This window comes from Cupressus sempervirens, chromosome 1, assembly GCF_028749045.1.
Source record: "Cupressus sempervirens isolate cs-2001-9-10 chromosome 1, ASM2874904v1, whole genome shotgun sequence".
Lineage (NCBI taxonomy): Eukaryota > Viridiplantae > Streptophyta > Pinopsida > Cupressales > Cupressaceae > Cupressus > Cupressus sempervirens.
In genome coordinates this window covers 262,275,980-262,301,068 of record NC_143118.1, presented here as the reverse complement: position 1 = coordinate 262,301,068, position 25,089 = coordinate 262,275,980, and positions in this window count along the sequence as shown.

Below are 25,089 nucleotides of genomic sequence, written 5' to 3'. Positions count from 1 at the left end.
ATGTTATCAGAAAGTACAATGGAAACAAACTCAAATTAGCTACACTCTATTTGACTAACTAAATGTACTTTTCTTGAGAGAAAACAAAAATTATACAAGTCCTAGACCCTCACAATGCCTTGAAAACTCATCTATATAGCATGAGTAGCAACAAGAAAAGGGCAATTGTGATTTGACAAGTGTGCAACAAAACATCATACAAAAGACAAAAACAGTCACAAAAAAATGCTAGGCCCATCAAATATTCTTTAGGTAGGCCCATTCCTATTACTTCTATAAATCATCAACTTCTAATTTGTCTCTTAGTATTCCAGATCGTTAGAATATGTGGCTACTAATCTAGCTAATGAATTGTTATCTTGTGATGCCTCTAAGTCAGTTTTTCCTTGTAGGTTTTCACTGCTTTCAGCATGAGCAAGTACTATTAGTTTTTCACCCTCTTCTTTCTTCAATTATGATGCGGATGTGTCAATGACCTACACCTCACCTTCATGTTCCTTATCATCATCTAAACCACCTTCTTCTAACTACTTGTCCGAAGGAATATCTACCATCCAGGTGTCAAACTGTATATCATCCAGCTAGCTGATTTGCAAGATATCACTTTGTTTCTTTAATATATAATCAACCTCCTTTTAAAAATAGAAAAATTCTTGCTTCAAAGAATCAAAAAATAACTGAAGTTTAACCAATTCTTCTATTGTGGTGGTGCACCAGGCATACCCCTTTTCATTTATAACTTTATTTATCCTTGTGCAGATAAGGTCATCCAGTTCTTTACACCATTCATCCTTATTTTTCTATTTATTCTTTCTATCAAAGGCACAAGGGAACAAATCAAATTTTTGATTCTTGTACTTATTCAAACAAGAAACAACTTTTAGTTGCAAAGCAACTCTCCTATTATCAAAATTTGAGAAGTCATTAGCAACATCATACAAATTTTCAATATGGTCATGGGAACACCTTATAAGCGAATAACATAAAAGGGTAATTTCTTTTTCCCTTTTTCCCCACTTACTAACAATAGGCTTGAGGGTTTCATCATGGGTTTTCAGTTCCTCCCATGTACTTATTACTCTTGCCAATTGATCAAAGAATAAGGGCCATTCAATTTTATCTACTAAATAAATTAGAGCCTTTCTAAGCTTATCCTCATACTACGTATTAAACTCAACATGTAAGGCCCATAGTTTTTTTTTTTCTTCTTCAAAATCCTCAGCTGTGTAATATTCTAGCATTTGAGGTGTGTCTGGTATTTCTACAAGGGGGGTGGATTTAAAAGGTTCCATTGGTGGACGGGGGTATGTTACTCTTGGCCTTGTAAACATCCCCATTAGCTTTTTTTCAAGTTCAATTCTCCTTTGTACCTCCTTATTATAGGCTTCAAGAATTGTTTCATATTTATTTTGTAATTCAGACGTAACTTGTTTCTCCTTCTTAGCAGTGGCTAAAAGAAACTTGGAAGAATCCACTTTCCAATATGCTACCTACACATCTGAGGTATCAGCAACCCTTCTTGCAAGTATATTTCCCATCAACCTAGACTAATCTGGTTGTGATGATGGGGCTCTAGATCCATTTTTGAAATAGAATTGAAAATCAAAGCATCTGCAATATCCCAATTGGGCAATAATAAAATGTTAGATGCCTTTATCATTTTCCTCCCATCCTTAGGGCTTATATTCTGCAATTCCTTCATCATATCTCCTTTAGTTTTGTTTTGCATGGAAGTTTCATCCATTTCTGGATGCTCTTCTTTCATCTTTTTACATTTCTCCTCAAAAATGTTAATGTTTGCCCTCCATGCAAACTGCTGAAAAGCCCTAGATTTCACAAAACTATCATCAACCAAAAATCGATGACTTGCATGTTCTAATATAGGGTCCAATTGCTTGCCTCTATAATCAGCTATTGTTAGATCCAAACTTGGGAGGGGATGTTCTCGAGGGTTACCCTCATCTAATTCTACTTGAGTAATAAAAATACCTCCCTGTGATCACATCTATTCAATCTATTCACCAGTGAGTTGTTCTTCTCCAATCCTCAAAGGGGATTGAGTGGGTGAATATTCCTCAACTTGAGGCCTTTCTTCTATTATTACCTTCTACCTCTTGGGATAGGCTCATCAGGTCTCTCCTCTTTGGCTATATTGGTAGATCCTATTATTTTCTTGACCTTATCTATAGGTGTATATGAGCAATGTTAGTATGCTAATAGAAACCAAATTTAAATAAAGCTTCTACAAACTAAACAAAATTCATAAACTTCAAGATAGACTAAGATGAGCTCTCAATTAAGAATATGAGCCATTAATGGGCTCTCTCAATAAGAAGCTCTCATGTTGAGTGGCTTTGTCTAAATAGATAGGATGTATGCTCAAGCTTATGCTTCAAAAAGGGCTTCAAATGGAGTTGGAATTTGGGTGTGAGTGTATGGTTTTGATGTAAAATGGCTTCTTAAAATGGAATTATGACTTTACTTCATGGATTGTGTTGATTTTCAAAGGGGAAGGATCACATTTATAGGCAAGAGGCTTGAGGGATTCAGGGCTAAGATGCAAGGATGGGAAAAAGCTCATGGAGGGCTCAGATTGCATGAGAGGAGAGCACATGGATTGTGCTTCCTTACAGCCAATCAGGGAGTGACACATGTCATAGGGTGAGAGGATGGAGGAAAGGGGAAGGAGGAGTCAACAAAGGAGGCTCAAGGGATAAAATCTTCATAAAGATCCTCATAACGGCTTGTAAGAGCAATAAAAGGGCTTGGAAGAGTCATTTATGGCCTAGTGGGCTTCATAAAGTTTTATGGTTGGTATATTTTGAGGGAGATGAGAGGAATTTCAATTTGAGCTTGATTAGGAAGGTTTTAAGCTTGCTTAGGCTTGTGCAAATGATTAGAGGATGGATCAGGATGGTTTAGGATTAGCTTAGGGATAGGCAAGTGGATGGCATTTAATGAGGGTGGGTGAAGGAGGAGATATTTGTTAACTTTGGCTTGGGTTAGTAAGTCTTAACCCATTTTTAGGGAATGTGACAAGGTTAGGAGGGGATTAGGATTAGGTTTAAAGACATCTTCTAGAAGAGTCTAGACTTTGGATGAGGATAAAGACTTTCTAGAATAGTCTAGAACTTCCTAGGATGAGGATGAAGACTTTCTAGAAGAGTCTAGAACTTCTCAGGATGAGGATAAATTAGATTTTTAGGAAATAAATAAAGTTTTATTTATTTCAAGGGTTTGGGTTGAGGAGATATTTATTAAAACATTTTTAATAAACATGAGGATTAATATTTAATATTAATTAAATATTTTGAGTTGGGATTAGGGGTAGGAAATGATGGGATTAGCCTTTAATCAAAATTAAAGAAGGATTAGAAGATTTTGGAAGAGGTTAGTGGTCTTAAGGAAATTGGTCAAGTTTTGGGCAAAAAATAAATTTTTTATTTTATTTGGATTTTTTGGTAAATTTATTAATTAAATAATTAATAAATAAGGAAATAATGTTTAAATAAGAGTTAAACATTTTTGGGAGGGATTCCTTAATTAAATATTTTTATTTAAGATAAAGGGATTTAATGGCATAAAAATAAATAAATGAATTAATTAATTAATAAATGATGATGTCATCAGGATTTTTTCATAAAATAAAAATACTTTGTTTTCGAAAGGTTTTTAGGTGTCTACAATAGGAACCCTTTTATTCTGAATTATGGTATACCCAAGCCTCTTTTGTACAATTATTTGACCAACTCCTATATTTGGAGTGAAATCCAATCTCCTCATGACTTATGTGGCCTTATCAAGATAGGAATCAATAAAAAATTATTTCTTCTCATTTATGACTTCCATTATTTTAGGGAAGTTATTCATGAGCTTACTTATTTTTTCAGCCTCTGTATTAGTATTATGTAAAGGATTATATTTATGATCAAAACAATGAATGAATTCTAAGACTCGAGAATAAACTCTCCATTTTTCCTTTTTAGTTTCCTACTCCTATAATGAGAATTCCTTATAATGTCCTCTGGATAATAAGAATCATGCTTAACCTATCCCAACTTAATTCTATGTCTCAAAGTCTGATTGAAAAATCCCTCAGAATCACAAAAACGGGGATGAGAGACAGCCATCATATACTGCTGCAAAATTTTATGCAAAAAGAGCCAACCTCCTTTAGTAATCACAAATTGATTGGCCACTGTGTAGGTAGGGAAAATTGACCCTAATTGCCTTTTCAACAAAAAAATTTCTTCTACTCCCCCTAATTGCCACAAAAATTCAGCCATTCCTACCATAAATTCTAAAAATAGTAGAAACATAGTAAGGGATGATAGCTCCCCAATTATGTGAAACTTTCAAATTATGGGGGTTACCCATAGGCCTAATGAGACTCATTAGTACCTTAGGGATTCTTGGATTGTCACTTAATATGAGGCATCTTAATTTAGAAGCAAAATAGCTATCAAATCTAACAAAACTAGCATTACTTGCATCGCAAGTCATATCTGCAGTCCACAACTAGACTAGCAGTGTTTTCCCATTCTCTTCTCTATTCAATTCTATCTCATTACCAAAATATGTCACTCCTTTGAATAAAAACATATGCATTAATAGAGAGTAATGGCCAAAATTTTTCTCCACCTTGCCCTTTGCAATCCCAACTAAACCAATGTGAATTTCTTTAGCCAAAAAGGAAGCAAAATAAAAAATAACATCTACACAAAGGAAGTAATTGGAACCATCATGTACATGAGACCAATGGGCATGAACTCCTGTTCATCTTCACTAAAAGCTTGGCAAAGGGTCCTATATATCTCTATAGCCTTGAAAGTGAAAAGACTCTTCTTAAAAGGCTCACTAGAGGCTATAGTAATTAATAGAAAAGTTCCTATTGTACCAATATGTGCCCTCAGTGCACCTCCCCTAATTATATCCTTCTTTTGTTTGTATTCATTCTCTAATTTTGGTAGATTGATTTGCACATGGTAATCTAACAATGGTTCTAGGTGAAAAATCTCTCTAATTTCTTCAGGACTAATTGAGATCAGAGACACACCATCCTTTCTTCTTACAACCCTAATGGCTTGGTCATAATTCTTGGAAATGGCTTCAAGCAAATCATAATCCATGAAAGCACTCAGGACTACTAACTTTCCCAAATCAAAATTCCAAACATTAGCATGCGAGGCAAACAACTTCCTTTCTGAAAACCACTTTTTAAACAAGATAAGACCAGTTTGAGTAGTTGTTGCATCCCAAACCTAGTTCCCCTTGTCATATAGGCCATTAGCAATTTTAAGCCTAGGGTTTAAGGAAATTAATCTTTTAACTTGTGGAGGCTCTATAGTAGATTCTAGGAGTAATTCTAATAAATCATCGTGGACATTCCTATCCATATAATTAATTTTCCCAAAAAATGCTATACATGTTCATTGCACATCTCTTCATAGCAAGTTAATCAGCATCATCGATCCATACTTGATCTTGTGGACAATAATTTATTGCAATAGTGGTGGGCCATCACTTGCTAACTCGCTGTACTTAACTTCCAAGCATTTTTCCATAATGAGTTAATGATGGCCTTTGATCCTAGTTTGATCTCACGATTAGAAATCTTTGTACTTTATACATGGGGAGTGGGTCCAAGATACTACTCTCACTAAGCTGGCTCAACACGCTGGCATAGATATATATTTTCTAATCTCTTAATGACATCACATGTCTTTGGCCTTGCCATGTTCGTGACTTTCAGGTGGGTTTCTACATTGCTACCGACAAAAATACCAACAATCTAGCTATTGATATGGAAAATTCTAGTAACCATTAAGAATAACACCCCCAAAAAAAAAACTACGAATGACATACCCTACAGAGAAATAAGAGCGAAGCCTGCACCATATCTTCCTCAGGATCCTAAAAATCACTTCTTACTTTAAAAGAACGTGGGCTTTTGCAGAATCTGGGCATTCACTATATCGCCACTGGCAAGTTGCATGTATTTTTTGGTAGCAACTTGGCAAGCTGCTAGATTTAGTTGGACTCCAGTGACACCACTTGCAAGCTTTTTCCATGTGCATCTCTTCTTGAAGCTTATAGGCGTAGGACATAGCAAGTGGTCATAATGTCTTCACGTTAACGCATTTCACAGCACCGAATTCCACTTTTCAGTATCACACATAATTCTTTGGTGATCGCTACCTCGCTATGCGTAACATGCAAGCATATTGGCATAGAAAATATGTGACAACCATGGATTCAAATTAGATCCGACGGTAGGATTACAACCCCTTTTTCAAAAAGACTTAACAACAATGTCCAAGCAAGCAGGAAAAGAATATTCACTGTTTGCCCCCATTTTTAAAAAATATTTTGCACCAAGATAAAAATTAAAAAGCCAAAGCTAGGTTTTTTCACAGATTTTCAAAGGTATTAGTACATACTAAACCAAAACCTAAAACCCTATGATTTAACAGAAAACTCTCATCTGATTTTTTTTTTCGATTCTAAGAAAAATTGATACATAAAAAATTAGACCAAAAGTACCAAAACAGTTATGGATAGACTTAAAACATGATCTTAATACTCTATTCCATCCACAAGGGTAGGTTAGTCAATCCACTTTCTCTATTTAGTGCTCCAAAATCACATTTTTTTGTCACAAAATTGCTCCACTATAGGTGTTGTCCATACAAGTGACTATCCAACCCTTGGAAATGAGTTGAAGAAGGTTTAAATAGACTCCCTACTCCATTTTATCCTTTGGTTTGAGCCATAACTACCCACATAGTTCATTCCTAAAAACTATACAAAAAGTTGCTATGCAATTTTGCAAAAATTGCAATGTTGTCAATGCAACTTTTTGATAACTTTTACAATTTTGCATATTGAGCATTCAAACTTGACCAGTCTATTTCCAAACCTTCTATAATGATTTTAATACACCTAATCACAAATCTTACACACATCTTTCCCCCTTTTAAGGCATTTTTCCACATTTTCCCTCCTTGAGCAATTTTTTAGCAATTTTCTCTATTAGGACTTAATAGACAAAATTTGACTCACATTCCAAATCCTACCTATCCAATGGTTGGTTAGACCATTTACAAACCAAAAATGCATTAGGGTTTCACATTTACCCCTACGTGCTCTTGCACCACCAGAGCTCAATTAACACTAAAATCTTCATCAATTACACTAAAGATCTTGGTAGACTCTGCTATGCTTAGGAGACTCTTTTTTCTTCATATGGAGCTCAAAAAAAATGTAATCAATTGACTAAGTGTTAAGTCACTAATTGAAAAATTATTTGACCTTAATATCAATAGTTTGGACTATGCAAGATAGTGAAAAAGCATGATTCTGGAAATGCCTATGAAGTAGAGTTGCCTACTAAAATAAATATTTCATCAATATTTAAAATTTCACATTTTATAGATTATTATGAAGGAGGCCATGGAGATGATTTTGTAGAGGCACAATGGAGTATTCTAGTAGCTAGTTAAGTTATAAATGAGATTGAGGAGATTCTTGATAGTCATGTTGGAAAAAGTACAACGAACATAGCTTATGAAGACTACCTAGTAAAATGGAAAGGGAGACCATGAGAAGGTTCATCATTGCTAGCAATGAAGAATTTTCACCATCCTAATTTTCCTTTGAATACTTAAGATATGATAGGATCACTTCTTAAATTAACCTAGCTGACTAATGTAGGAGCATGCTAGGTGTAAGAGCAATCTTGAATCACCCAAAAATATTTCCTTTTTATTTCTTGAATAAGGGTTGTCTAAATGTTTTTATAGTGGCTTTCTAATTGGTCAGTTAGTTATACAAGCTTAAAATATCCTAGTTTTTAGAAGTGGATGTTCATCATGGATATACCAAACTACCAGTTGAGGCTCAGTGCCATATCATTAATATTGATGGAGTTATTGGAAATTTTGTGTGTGTAATTTTGGTATATAAAACTTCAAATTTACCATTGAATACCTTAGAGGCCCTAGATAGCCTCTAAAATGGGGTTGACTAGAGCTTGTGTGAGTTAGGCTCTATAGATCAGAAGCTAAGGATTTTGAAAAGTGGTTATTTTAGCCAATCATAGAAATGGTTCAAAAGTTATGTCCCTCCAAAGTTGGGCCAATCGAATTTTCCAAAATAAGTGTCAAAGGTGTATTAGGCTGACTCTATATGTAATTTAAGAGTTAGTGTGTCTCAAGGGTTAGGGCTTGATGTCTAGAAACTTCTTGGGTGGTGTAAAAATGCCTATTTAAGGAATGCATGTATGTTGTCTAAGATAGCTCTAGGTAATAGTTCATAGCTCTATGTTGCAAATTATCGTAAGAAAGGTCTCTATGTGGGTTTGTATATTATAATTAAAAATTCTATAATTTCACATTTGTGATGATAATAAGAAGCCCATATTTTCTTTTCACTAATTGGTTTTGGTTCTTTGTTTCTATTATGTGTTTGTGGTATGAAGGGGAGCATCCTTCATCAAGTGGCATCAGAGCATTTTTGGAATTATAATAGGAAAGGTAAAGTCTGAGAAGGGGGGGTGTGAATTAGTGCTTTAAACTTTTACTCATAAAAATATTCACCATATATCCATCTCATATATTCAATACATAAACTAAAATACAATGTAAAGCATATATATCTAAAGTATGTAAAAAAGTAAGCATTCACAATTATATGACATAAGTTATGATTACCCAAAAGCCCTCCAATGAGAAGGCAAAACTAGGGTGGGGATGACACCTACAAATCTTCACTACTATAGTAATAAAGTATATCCAATAAAGGTTAGAATGTTTGATCATAAAACATGATATACCCTATGAAAGGTATGTCCTATTAAAAGGTTACAAAGATTGTTAAGTCTTACCCTATTAAAGGATTTCAACACCTTGTTAGAAGTGTGCCTGATTAATGGACTTAAAACCACAATTAAGTAAGCACCTTGTTACAGGATTTCAATACAACCTATTAGGACTACTTTGTTAAGAGATTTAATTGATTCACATATTAGAATGTCTCAACAATGATCCTATGATTAGCAATCTATTGCTCAATGATAGATCGCATCTATATTGATATATGTTTGATCCTTCTTGATAAGATGTCTCTTTGTTGTTCACTATTTCCTTCCTTTGTTCTCCTTTTAACTAGTTTTGCAATGCAATTTAGATCATAATACCTTGGTCACCATAAATGGCTTGATTTGTGCATGAAAACCTCTCATTAACCATTCATTTATTCCCATTCTAGTCATAATAAGTTTAACGTTTTTCCTCCTTGAGAAGACCTTTGTGACTTAGGGTTAGGTATGAATCAATGACTATGATTCATCCATATTACTGCTTAAACCTTCTCTTTACTTGATTGGGTGCATGTAATACATAGGGATTTCCACTTAAGGTTCATGCTTATCAAAAAAATATCATAATTAAATATTTAAGTCAGCCCAAAAATGGTTCACATAGTAGTTTGTGCCAATACAAACAACTATGACAAATATGTTACTCGACATCTGAAATCCCTGATGCTTGACATCAATTATGAATTCAATATTATCACTCAACATTCTAAATGACTCAACATGCACTGCCTGCTTGACTCCTAAATCACTCAATATATATGGTGTGGTCAGCACTTGAGTGATTCAGCATATGAGTGACTTGGCACTCATTGATTACTCAGCATGCTCTAACTTATATGTTATACTTGGCATATGTTACTTGTTTGGCATGAACTAAGTAAATGAATTTAGTGTATAGACACTCACTTGTCAAAACCATTCTAAGATTAATAATCTCCCCCTTTGACATGAGTGTCAAAAAAACTTGGTCATACATTAATACTCTTATTCTTATGTGCATAACATAAATGATTATTTTGCTGTTATACAAAATTTCAAAATATCTAAATTTTGCAACATGACTTATACCTCAAAATCTCATAACTCCCTTTGAGTTATGTTGATCTATTGTGTTTTGTACTCTATATCAAAATCAATCTCCTGCTAAGTAGATTTGCATCAACTGATACTCTTTCTCTACTTATTTGGTCTTCCACTTTCTCTTACTCCCCCTTTCCTCTTACTCTCCCTTTTTGACACTGATGTCAATGGGTCATACACTAAGAGTGTATTTATCCAAGAAAGATTTATGGACCTCAAGTATTATTTTAAGAGCTACATCACAATTATCACAAGCTACCTCCAAAGACTTAATTTGGATGGTTAGCTCGGTAGAAAGGTGTACTAAGCCATCTAATGTAGAAAGATTGAGGTCTTTCTTCATAAGTATTTCTACATAGCCTAGATCCTTGTGTAAAATATCCATGTGAGGAGTCAATGTAGTCTGGACTCTGATTATTTTAGCCCTGATATTGGCTTCATCTTATTTTAGTGTTGCTAACTAACTCTCGGATTGCAAAAGGGTCCTAAAATTTTTCTCAGTTTGAGCTGAAGTCATGGGAAATTTTGCACTGGATGAGTTCATTTGACTCTCCAAACTCAGGATGTGATTCCTTATCTCTTGTGTGAAGAGTGTAGGGTTACACAATTTGATTTACAAAGAGAAAATTTTGTCTAGTACCTTCTTCACACTATCTATTTTATGTTGATCTCAAATTGGTTTTTGATAAGTGAGTGTCAACACACTTAAGTTATTTATTAGTTCATGTCAAACTAGTACTCCATGCCTAGCTTACCTCTTAGATACAAAAATTCATCCTTAGGTAATGTCTTAGTGAATATGTCTACAATTTGTTCCTTTGTATTAACATATTCCAATCTAACTTCTTTATCCTGCACCAACTCTCTTAAGAAGTGACAAATTATAGCAATGTGCTTTGTTTTGGTATGCATCACTAGATTCTTTGATATATTGATTGCACTGGTGTTATCACAATATATAACTATTGGATCCTTGATCTCTATCTTCATTCCTTCCAACAATTGTTTCAACCAAATAATTTTAGAACAATTAACTATTGATGTCACATATTCTACCTGTGCTGTGGATTGAGAAGTACAATTTTTCTTCTTACTTGTCCAAGACACCGTTATTTTACCAAGAAAAAATACTCCACCACTAGTGCTTTTTCTATTATCAATACTTCCTACCTAATTAGCATCAGTAAATACCTTCAAGTCCAAATTGCCTCCAATTTTATACCATAAGACATAGTCTTCAATACCTTTAGATATCTCATGATTCTCTTGATTGCCATCATGTGATTTTCATTAGGATTTGCTGAGAATCTTGCCACTATTCCAACTGCTAGAGCAATATCAAGCCTTGAATATACTACATGCTACAATTTTCTAATCATTAATTTGTATGTAGTCTGATCTACTTCTTTGAAATTATCATTTTTGGAGAGATTATGTTTGGTAGATATAGGGGTTCTAATTGGTCTTGAGTCTTCCATTCCTAACTTATTTAGTATTTTTTTGATATACTTAGATTGAGTGATGTGGATACCATTTTTGTTCTACTATATCTATAATTCAACAAAGAATTTTATCTCACCAAACATGGACATCTCAAATTCTTTACTCATTTTTTCTAAAAATGCATTGCACAAGTCATCATTTCCTATAAATAGAGTATCATCAACAAATATTTTTGCCAACATAGTCATCTTTTCTAGTCCTTGATATACAAACTACTATTATCATTTTCTTTTTGAAAGCCAATCCATACCAAGTAATTATGAAGTCTTTCATACCAAGCTCTGAAAGCTTGCTTAAGATCATATAGTGCTTTGTGTAACTTGAAAACCATGTCTCTTTTTCTAGGATCTACAAAACCTTTTGGTTGTTCATTGTAGACTTCCTCATCAAGAGTTCCATTCAAGAATGCAGATTTAACATCCATTTGATACACTTTAAATCCTCTATGTGCTACACATGCTAGCAAAGTTCTAACACCTTCTAGTTTTGTTATAAGAGCAAAAGTCTTACCATAATCAATATCTTTTCCTTGAGAATAACCTTTACATACTAGTCTTGGCTTGTTTCTTGAAACGTTTCCCTCTTCATTTAGCTTATGTTTGAATGCACACTTTGTACCAATTACATTCTTATCCTTGGGTATAGAAACAAGAGTCCAAGTTTTAGTCTTTTCTATCTATTCTATTTATTCATTTATTTCTTGAATCCAACTTTCATTTTCTAGAGCATCTTTAACATTTCTAGGTTCAAATTGAGCAAGTAAACATGTACCTTTTAATTTTTTTCTTGTCATTATTCCATCATATTTGTCTCCAATGATTTGATTAGGTGCATGATGCCTTCTAATGTATCTTGTTAACATAGGTTCTTTAGGCTTTGAATGAGTTCCACCATGTTCATCATGAATTTTAGTTTCATTCTCGAGTGCTTCTATCTATGACTCAAGTCAATCAAACTCGATTTGAACTAACTTGGTAGCCTCTAGCTATGACTTAGGTCCATCAAATTGTGACTTGGGTTGCACTATCTGCAACTTGGTAACTGTTGGAGGTTTTGGGGACTCGATAAATGAAGCTTCTCTTCTTTTAGATAGATTTGGCAGGGTATAAGTGTCATAGTAAAGAAATCTTTTGTAATCCTCTACCTCTTTGCTGCTTTCTTCTTCACTCTTTTTTGTAAAGTCATCAATTTTAACATGTGCACTTTCTATTATTTTATGATTAGACAAATTCAAACATTTGTATGCTTTACTTCTGCAAGATTATCCTATAAATATTCCTTCATCACCTTTTACATCAAATTTTCGTTTTCTAGACTCTTTCAAGATATAGCATTTGCTGCCAAATACTTTCAAGTAACTAACATTAGGTTTGTAGCCATACCATAGTTGATAAGGAGTTTTGTTTGAGTCTTTCTTCAATTGTACTCTTTTCAAGGTATGAACTGCAGTGCTAATAGCTTCCTTCTAGTATTTGAGGGCAACATTATTTTCAATCATCAGGGTTCTTGCACAATTCATGATAGATCTATTTCTTCTTTCAGCTATACCATTCTATTATGGTGTAGCAGGGGCTAATACTTTTCTTTTGATTCCTCTTTCAATGTAGAAATTATTGAATTCATTGGAGATGAATTCACCACCACTATCTAATCTTAAACATTTCAACCTCCTTCTAGTTTCTTTTTCTACTTTTGCTAGATGACACTTGAACTTTTGAAAGGCTTCTGATTTTTCTTTTAGATACATTACAGTCATCATTCTAGAATAGTCAAAAAAAAAAAAGAATGAAAAAATTTTCTCCACTATAACTCTCTATTCTAATAGGTCCACATAAGTCTATATGAACAATTTCTAAGACTTCTTCTAACTAATAATTTTTTCTTTTTAAACTAGTCTTTCCCATCTTACCAATTTGGCAATTCTTACATAGATCCATATCAGGCTTCTCCAAACTAGGAATATCTCTTACTCTTCTATGTTTTCTTATCTTAATTAGATTATGAAAGTTTGCATGACATAGCCTTTTGTGCCATAACTAGCTTTCTTCTATGAACAATCATTGAGATCAAGATAAAATAGATTACCTTTTGTTTGCTTGCCAAATCCAACCAGATTTCCTTTTCCATCCAGTAGTTTGGCCTATCCATCCATAAATTCTACCTTGAATCCAATGTTGTTCAATTGTGCCACACTCAGTAGATTATGCTTTAGTCCTTCAACCCAATAAGCATTATAACATACAAGTTCTTTAGTCAATGAAATACATCGTTTTCCTTTTATGTTACAAGGTTCATTGTTTCCAAATCTCACACTACCTCCATCATAATATTCCATGTGCTCAAATTTTTTTTTGTCTCTAGTCATATGATGTTAATATCTACTATCAATAATCCTTATATTATTTTTTCTAACATTAGAGATAAGTGTCATCTTGTCTTCTTCATCATCAGCTTCATCTTCCACATCAATATATACCATTTCATCTTCACTGTTATCACAATCTTTAGCTATAAAACAAGATTTCTTACCTTTTTCCTTGTAGTTCTTGTAGTTCTTGGAATCCTTCTTGTAGCAATGTGACCAATATCTTCACAAGAAAAGTAGACCAAGGGAACTTTACCTTTGTATTTTCCTCTACCTTTGAAATACTTTCTTGCAAGTAGGGCTTTAACAACTTCAACATCACTATCTAAAATTTATTTTGATTCTTCTTCTTCACTTCTTGATTGAATGGGCTTTGATTTTTTACCCTTTTCTTTGAGTGAGAGTTTAGTTTTAAAAGCATATTCAATAAACTTTGAACTAGGAACATAGTTATCAAAGTTATCTAACTCAAAAGTTGTCAATCTTCCAAGTAGAGAATCCAAAGATATTTTATTGTTTGGATCACATCTTATCTATTGAATGGTAGATACTCTAATTTCATAAAAAGGAAGAAGAGTTCTTAGTACCTTTCTTACAATTATTTTCTATTCAATGTCTCTTCTAGATGCTTTGATTGCACTTACACTAGCTTTGATCCTTTCCACATATTTAGCAATGTTCTCATCTTCTCTCATTTTTATTTGATCAAAATTACCTCTAGGACTTTTAGCCTTAGCTCTTCTTACATTGTCATCTCTTCCATATATATCTTTTGATTTCATCCAAATCTCATGAGCTATCTTGCAGTCAAATTCATCAAATTCAACATAACTAAGAGCAAATGCAATATCAATCATCATGATATTATGATTATTCTTTTTAGCAATATCTTCAAGTGATAATTTTCTAGTGGGAGTCTTGTATTCAATATCAAGATATTTTCATCCCGAGTCACTAATGGTAGCCAAGTGTGACTTCATAAGTCCTTTCCATGCTACAAAATTGTCTTTGTTTAGCTTGGGGATTTCCCTTCTATAAGACATCCAAATCTTTAGCTTAGGTCCTTGAAACCTTCTTTGCAAGAACCAAAAGCTTTGAAACCAATTATTGGAAATATAAGAGGAGTAACTAAGAGAGGAGGGGTGAATTATTTACTATTAAAATAAATCCCAGATCCATTAGATGTTAGTACAAACTATAAACATAAAATTGAATATTGTTGATACTTGGTAAACACACATAAAATGCTATAACTTAGTAATTACTAGATGTGCTCAATAAATGCTTAACATATAATATTTTAGATGTTATCTATGATTACCATTATTTTAACCTAGTTGCAAACATATAAAAGAAAATAGCATGAATGTATTTGACACAGGGATTTAATGTGGAAACCCAATTTGGAAAAAACCACCAATTGCAAGTAGTTACTATTTTCACTCTTTTGAAGTGAGCCCTATTAGGAGCCTATCTTGTTAAAGGTTACAAAACATACTATTAGGTGTCAACCTATTAAAGGATTTAATCACCCTATTAGGAGTGGCCTTGTTAGAGGTCTTGAGACAATTCAATAGAACTGTCATTTTGTTAGAGGATTTGCAAATAGGTATTAAGTCAACTCTATTAGGAGATTTGGATCACTACTATAATGGTTAGAGAGTAACAATGAGATGACCTAATTTCAATGCAACTCAATTGTTGATTATAGATCTCTATTCTAGCTTGTACTTGATCCTTCCTGATTGAATATAGCTTTTTAGCTCCACAAGGATATTATGCTTATCCTTGAAATTAACTTCCTCTTCTCATCATTAAATCTTATATAACATCTTCATTATTTCACACTTTTGAAACCATAACTTGATCTTATATTTATATCTTTCATATTATCAAGTCAGCTCAATTACAACTTAGAATAGTTAATATTCATCACCTCACTTGGCTAGAATCAATAGATAAATCAATAGAGCTTGATATGCCAAATAAGAAAATCTTTCGTTAGCTGATCTAGCTCAGTAGAAACTAACTCTGAAGTGATTTCCCATGTTAACCAATATAATGTCGATTAACATTGCAAACTTGCCAAATTCCTTTGGTAACTGAGTGAGCTTGGTTAGCACTGGTTCCATCCAACTTTCTTTCATTAATCAAGTGAGCTTAGTTAACATTCATCTTCTGCATACTTTCCTTGGATGCTGGAGTAAACTCAGTAGACACTACCTTTTGAACTAGGTAGCTACAGGAATGCTCAATAGACATAGAAAACTATCTTCACTGCCCAAGTGAGCTCGACATATACTAACTAATAATGATATGACATTTTTGTAACATTAAAGACAATACAAAATCAATCAATTGTATCCAACATTTCTAATAAGGTCTTGAAATCCTCTAACAAGGTGAGACCTAACAGTCTTTGTAAGCCTTTAATAGGGCATACCTTTCATAGGGTAGATCATCTTTCATGGTCAAACCATTGTAACCTTCATTGGATACACTTTAATATTGTAGTAGTGAAGTTTTGTGGGTGTCATTCCCACCCTAGTTTTACCTTCTCTTTGGAGGGTTTTTGAGTAATCATATCTAGTGTCATATGTGTATTATTGCTTATGTGCTTACATGATTTAGATGTACATGTTTTACATGTTATTTCAGTTTACTCATTGAATGGATGGTGAAAATTTTATGGGTCCAAGTTTAAACTACTGATTCACCCCCTACCCTCAGAAGTTTTCATTTCCTATTTTAATTCCAACAATTGGTATCAAATCTTTGTTCTCTAAAAGAGAAGCTTCGAAACTTTGAGGAAAAGATCTTGAAATGGAAGTCTACCAGTTGGGAAAGACTATTGAGAATTAGGGAATTGAAATAGAACTCATTATACCTCAACTGGATGAAGAAAAAGAAGAACTAAAGAAATCTTTGAAGATAATGAAGGAAATTGCTATTGTAGAGAATGACACATAATATAAGAGATAGACACTACTAAGCTATTTGCAGATGGAAACTCCAATGAATTTAATGTAGTAGTTGTAGATCTAATGGAAAAGAATAGAGCCCATGCTAAGGAAATCATAAATCTCAAGTTAGAGAAAGAATCACAAGCTATACTTCTATGTGAGGTGACTGAGAAAAAGAAGAAATTGATATAAGAAAAATCAATTATTGAAGATGACAAAAAAAATTTGGCCAGAAAACTAGAAGAGAAGTTAATAGAGCCAACCAAGATTTTCAACATGTAATTAGATACTCTAAGTGAAATGATGAATACCAACTATGAATTGAATGTCAAGGATATTGAGATAACTACATTGAAGTTGCAGAATGAACAATTAGAGTGACCTAAAGAGAGAAAATAAATTTTCTAAAAGTTTCAAGAAGCCTACTGAAGCCATCAAATACTTTGAGCCACTATTGAGATCCCCTAGATCTAATAATAATACACTTGCCTAGGATATACAAGCACTGAAGTAGGAGAATCATCCAAAAGAGCATAAGAAGGGAACAACAAAGGTAAGAACTCTGAACCTACTTGTCATAATTGTGGTAAGAAAGGACATACTACTAATGTGTGCAAGAGAAAGACTGTAAATCAGAATGTCAAGCCTAGGAGCATGGTTCACTACCATAAGTGCAACAAGCAAGGTCATCAAGCACATGAATGTAGATCTAAGACCATGAAAAGACAAATATTTCAAGGATATTGCTAGAATTGTCAGAAGTATGAACATAGTACCTTTGAATGTAGATCCAAACCCATGTGTTCATCAAATAGGCAAGAAATGGTAAGAAACAATGAAAACTCTTATAATTGGGATTATAATACAAGATAAAGCTATCACTATTGTCAAGAATATGGAAATATTCCTAAGAATTATATTAGGACACACTTCAGAGGGAACTACCAAAGGTGGTTAAGTCAAACCACATGTTTTAGTTGTTTGAAAATTGGTTAGATCAATAGGTATTGTCCAACTAGGTCAAAAGCACCAAGTTGTGAATTTGAAAAAGGAAAAGGAAAGGAAGATGTTGAATGCATTAGAGATGAGATGAACAAGACATGGAAGAGAAAGGATGATTGTAGTACATCAAATGAAGAAGAGATCACTTCACCCAATGGGTTAGGTGATCACACCTTGTCAAAATTGAAAATCAAAAGATATGTGGGACTGATACTCAAAGGTTATATCATACATCAATTCGAGAAATACTTAGCACTAAAAAGATTACATTAGCATGAACAAAGATTAAAAATGTTGTTAGAAATCCAAGATGAATCTTTAAGTTTTCATGTTGTTGCCAAGCATGACATATTTCCTATGTGTGCTGAGTGAAATGCTAGAAGATGCTGAGCTTACAAGCTAGCTAGTTGATGTCGAGCTTGTAGTGGTTTTTGAGTGATTAAAATGCTAATGGATGTTGAGTGAGCCTAAAATTAGTTGATGTCAAGCTTACACCTATGTAAGCACTCAACATTAATTGTAGGATTTTCAAAGGGTATTTGATCAATTTTAGCTCATTTGTCATTATTTTGGATTCAAGAAAGAGAAAAAGGTGATCTGGAAATCCATTCCAAGCAGTTGCATAAGATTTGAGCAGCGATTCTTCACCATTTTGTCAGATTTCATAGGGTATTTATCAAGAGCTAAGCTACATAGTTCAAATTTTGTAAACCCTAGTTTTACATTATGGCATTTAGTTTGAAGAATGTAGAGGGGAAGGAAGTTTTGAATGTTTAGTTAGTAAGTAATGAGGTTAAGCAACCCATTTTCAAAGCTATTATTGATATTGCATACAATCAAGACCTTTCTAGTGCATTGTTGATGATTCCACTGAATGTGATAATGGTGCAAGATGTAAGAAAATGCTACAATTGTAAGATAGGAAGCATTGGTGATATGGAGATTAGGGAAGCATACAAAAAACTCTGTGGTAATGGTGTTTTGAAGAAAAAATTCAAAATTGTTGAGAGGAAGGGATTAACACAAGCCCTATATTTTTTGAATGTATTCAAGATAGAGTGGATTAAGATATTACATAGCTAAATTAATGATGGTTCACTATGGCTAAATGTCATGCCCAAAATACAAGGGCAAACAATACACGTAATTTTTTTATTTTAAACAACAGTGGGTGAGCAACTTCATATTTATTTTATTCAATCCTTTGATTCAAGGACTCCCTTGGAAAAGAACCAGGGAAGAAAAATTGAGATCGTGGTCGTATTCATAGTAGGTTTCAACAATCACATTTATAAAATAGAGTCATTATTGCAAGGAGAAATCTTCCAACACTTGAATTTAAATACAATTTTGTATTTTTTGTGTGGTTTCCACAATAGGGGAAATTGTTACAAAGCTTACAACACATCACAATGATCATGGAGAGAATGAAAACTGACCAGGAGACAAAATCAAGCATTCACTCCCATACTAGGTTTTCAAAATAGGTTCGACATTGAATCAAAACTATGTGGAAGGTGGATTTTTCCAACAAGAGATGTCAGACACAACACCAAAACATGTGCCCAATTGGGGCTATAACTCAAGAACATTCGTTCTTCCATTTTTACATGCCAAAACTCATATGTGGTTTATGCTGATAGGTAGGGGCCCATAACACCCTACCCTCTTTCTCTCTTCTCATCTTGAGAAGAGACTCTACACTGTTGGAGTCAAACTGAAGACCTTTCCCTTAAAATGGCCACTTCTGCCCTATCCGAGGGTGAGTAATGCCAAACACTCGTGAAAGGAAACTTCAAAATTCAAAACAAATACAAAGGAAAGACATTGAAGGAAAACTATTTTCAATCCCTTCCAACATACTCGACACACGCACATACATACATTAACAATGAAACTGAAATATGAAGCACAACATGAAACCAAAATGAGGTGAAGTATTCCTACCTTCAAGAAATTAGGTTATGGCAAATGAACAATTTTGAGATGAGCTTTCTTTCCTCTCCTTCCCCTTCAATTCTAAAAATCCCTTTAAAAATAGAGGTTTGGTGAAGACCAAAACCCTCTCCAAATTGCCCCTAAATAAGATCCTAAACTCAACCACCTCTAAAAGCAATAACTTCCCACTTGCCCAAAAGTTCTAGAGGCTTCTAACACAACTAGACCTAAGGCTAACCTCAAGGTGGAGTTAGAATCATTCAACTCATGATCAATTTTCGCAATAAACCAAAAATTGGATTTTTGAGTGACCATAAAAGTCAACAAAATGGGCTAGGGGTGGAAAATGCCCCCAACCCATACCCATACCCCTTGGATACTTAGATTTCATTATTTTAGGCTTGTAGGATTAATTAGGGACCTATCAAAAGCTAGGAAATTCTAAGAATATCTAACAACCTTAGAAAAACATATTACCTCCAAAATGTCATGCCAAAAATACGTGGGCAAAAACACAAGTAATTTTTTTTTTTTAAGGTGTAATAGTTATATTCACTAAGTTCATTATGTTTGTTACACATTCAAAGTACAGGTACACTGTAAGATGGATACAAGATCTCCTATCAATACCTTCAGATTACCATTCAATTTTAAAAACATCATCAAGGAATAGATTGTTAAACTTAAACGTTCATTTTAAAAAAAAATAATAATTAATTTAAATTAACAAACTAATTTCAATTAATTAAAAGACCCAACACTTTTTCATTTTTAATTGCTCTTTAAATATTGCATCCTTAGAACAATAGTAGAACATAATTTACAATAAATTTAAGTCCTATTAACTTTAATCAATAATAAATCTATTAGACAAAATATCCATTAACATTATAACTAATTGATTAGAATGTCATATTAAATAATATAAAACTAATTATTCGAAATGTTAAATAAATGAACACTCACTAAGGTAATGTCTTACATATAATTAAGTAAACTTTTATTCCAATCACAATTTTATTTAAATCTATAATTCCTTTAAAAAAAATCTAATGAAGATAATAATATAACTAAAATTAAGTAACTAAATAATTAAGTAAAAGCATTTACACCACTAACTTAAATAATAATCTACTATAGTTAATAACTAAAATTTTAACTAACTCTACTTGTTATAATCTAAAGACAAATTCTCATTATAATATTAAAACAATGCAAGGATTTAATAATAAAACATACTAATAAAAAAACATATTAATTAATTTTTTAAGAAAATTAAAAAAACTAACACACTAATTCATACTTTACTAACTTAAGTTAAAACTAAAATTAAAGTAAAACTAAATAATAATGAAAATTCCTCAACAACTAACATCACTAACATAATCTCCTCTTAACTTAACCTACCCCACCAAAAATCTAATTAATTACTACCCACATACCCACCTTAACCTTAAGCATCTCCCCCTACACACCTATCCCATCCACCCTAAACCTTTACCCACTCCACATGCTGCCCAAGACTACAACTCGCAGGTCTGTCCCCCCCTTCCCACGTGCATGCAAGGGCCCAAGGATTAGGTGCTTAAAAGGTGGTGGTCGAATAAGTTTAAACAAATTTATTTGCATTGGCTTAGCTGCCCACTTCGAAACCACTTTCCCTACCAAGTCACGTGTTCAATCTGGGGCTGTGAATTTCATGGGAGGTACTTGGGTTGAGTCACCATAATTACATTGAATTTGGTTTACAACTCAAGTCCACCCCTTGTTTCCATATTGATGCCTATGAAAGGTTTATAGGATATGTATTCATTTTTTATAGGTTTCCACACCCTTCTCTCTTGAATGGCATTCTTTGTGATGTGCTTCCCCAAGTCAACCTGACATTGACCATGGGGATTGATGTGCCATTACTTTTGGCAACCCTTTTTGATCCAATAACATATTAGGAGGAAGATATTTGGTGAGCCAATAACATGCTAGGAGTTATGACAAAAAGTTAGTTTGGTGATGTCTTAGGATATTTTAAGACATTTGTTTTATTTTTATTTTTGCAATTAAATTATTTAAATAAAGAAAATGGGATAATAAAAGATTCTAAGTGGAATATACTCTGTCAAAAAAGAAAATTTATATTTCCTCATACAAAAGGCAGTAAGCTAAATTGCTCTAAGGAGATAACCTTTTTATTTTCAAAGCTCCTTATTTTTTTCTAATTATAGATTCCCAAATTAATTTATTAGCCAAGGGGATTATATTTTTTTCTTAAAGTTGGATTAATCATAGAGTTTAATATTTTGTTGATTCATCCATGCAGGGCTATTTTTCATTCCAACAATTACAAAAATAAAAGATAATTTTTCATTCAAATATTTCAATTTTCTTAACATAGTTTTGGGTATCGAATATGCATAATTTTATTTCTTATCATTTCCTCTAATTACAATTTGATCGATGATTGCAAAAAAATTAAAATTTTAAGAATATTATAGGGAGTTAAGACATATGCATGTAAATTCAATTAGATAGAATATCATAAGGAGGAATATTACTCAATCTCTTTTTCAATTAAACTACTTGGTTCAAAGGCTCCGCCAAGAAAGAACTAGTAAGAAAAGCCAACTTTATTGCCACTTCAACAATAAGTTTAAATGAAACATTTTTACACAAGATATTATCCCAAGAGAAAAACTCCCAACATATTTGAGATCCAATACAATTCTGAATTTCCCTCCTGGCCCTTAACAAGGGATCCAATATGAATTTTGTAATACAACATGGTGATTGTGGAGAGAATGAAAACTAACCAGGTGACAAACAAACATAACAAGGAGACAAAATCTGACATTCATTCCCATATCAAGTTTCACAATAGGTACAAAACTAGGGAGAAGTTGGATTTTTCCAACACGAGATGTCAGACACAACACCAAAATAGGTTCCCAATTAGGGCTATAACTCAAGAACTTCCATTCTTCCATTCTTACATGCCAAAACTCATACGTGGTTTGTGCTGATAGGTAGGGGCCCATAACAACCTACCCTCTCTCTCTCTTCTCATCTAAGAAGAGAATCTACACTGTTGGAGTGCAATTGAAGACCTTTCCCAAAACTAGCGACTTTTTCCCTATTCGAGGGTGAGTAATGCCAAAACACCCATACAAGAAAACTTCAAAATTTAAGCAAAACATGAAGGAAAAGCATTCAAGAAAACATGATTCAATCCTTCCCAAGCATACCCAACATGCATACAAACATACCAATGAACAACACAATAGCATAAGCATGAACCAAGCATGAAACAACATGAGCAACACGAGCAACATGAACAACATGAACAAAGGAGATGAACAACTCCTACCTTCACAATAAGGTTATGGTAAAATGAACAAGTTGAGAAGAGCTTTTCCTTCCTTGCCTTCAATCTTCCAAAACTTCAATCTAAAACTATTAAAATTACTAAGAGAATAATCCATAGGGTTATTGGTTACCCAACCCTAGATTGGCCTAAGACACCGAGAAGTGATTTGAAGGAAGTAATTGAGAAGAATATTGGAGCTATCTGGAACAAGAGAGGCATGACAATTGGTACAATTACTAATCCTTTGATAAAATTTGTTATAAGGGTGATTTCACACAAGTTTTACTAATCTAGTAGATTTAACATTATGTCCTATATGGCTATGGATGTGGGATATAAAATTGTAATGAAAGATCACACATATGATCTAGGAGAACTACAATTGCAACAATTGATGGAGAACCTGGAGCAATCAGAAAGACAAAGAGTGTACAATGAAAATTTGGTTCCATATGGATTTGTATATCCTTCTCTATGCAAAACACATTTCCCTCATTTGGCACTACGGGATGGAAAACCAATAGACTAGTAGTGGTACAGATTAGTGAGTATATTGAGCAATTAGGAGAGAATTTTTGAATCTTTGATGACAATTTATTTTGAAGACTTCAAGAAGTCAATGAAGGAAAGATTGAGAATACTAGTATCCTTAGTTGAGAAACATTGTGATGATGTATGCTTTCTTGTGGATGTTTATTATACATTTGTACAAGCTACTACACCAAGGGTGAGATGGTTGAGACCCTTAGGTTATGAAATTAATGTGGATGAAGCCTCTACAACTATAATAGCTTTACTGGTAGAAGAGGCAGATAAAAGTGCAAAGGTATTTAGAAATTATGAGATGGTAAAATCCAAAATTATCATGGAATTGGAGATTGCCTCTACCATGAAGAAAAATGAGAAGATAGTGAAGAAACTAAAATCTAAGTTTGGAGAGGGTGCTAAGGAGGAGGAAGAAGAAGATGATGATGATGAAGAGAAAGAAGAAACTCAAGCACAAGCACTACTTGCATTAACTCAAGGTATGGGACAAGACAAATAAGAGGAGGAGATTGAAGGTGTTGAGGGAGAAGAAGCCAAGGAATCACCTACTCCTACTGAGCCAAAGAAGAGGAAGGCTAAGACTTAGCATGTGACTAAAGCTAAGAAGGTAGCTAAGTTGAGTTGTCCCAAGCCTATTGCACCTACTAAAAGAGCTAGTACACATGCAACAACCCAAAATGCCAAGGAAAATACAAAACTCACCAACCAAGGAGGCAAAGAAGAAATTATATTGCACAAGTGGATTCTGATGAGGAGAAAATAGAGTCAAATGAAAATAGAAAATTTAAGGTGGTGAGTCACAATCCTTTGTCATATCTTGAAAATTTATGTTAAAATGTTAAGAATAGTGCAGACTTATCAGGATTTACACATGTAGATTTTGATAATTTGGGTAAAGTAGAGAAAAATCAAGTGGAGGAGGCCATATATGTCATGATGGAAAAATTCAAGACAACTCCACTAGAGATTGAAAACTCAATGCCAAAGACTCCATATGATAGAGTTGAGAATAAATGGCATTATTGTCTAGATTTGGAGAAACAAATAAGAGAAACATCTCTAGCCCAAGTGATGCCTAAACTAACTAAGGAATAAATTGCTAAGGTTGTAAACAAATATATAATTAGGTTCACACCTAAATATAGAGCCTTTAGCATCTTGCAAAACAATATTGAGGATGTTGTTAACAAGGCCACATAGATGTGGAAGATCACTTATGGCTTGACAAAAATTAAGAAAGGAGATCAAGCACCCATTGAAGTGAAAGATGATGAAGAAGATGATGAAAAAGTTGATATTGTTGGAGGAGGAACAAAAATGGAAGTAGATGACAAGACAATGTCTGAGCTAGAGCAGCTAGAAGAATAGAGTGTGCAAGACACAACTGCCAAGTGTCAATCCTCCACATGTAACATAGAGGACTACTAAAATAGTAAATGTCAAGGATGTTTCT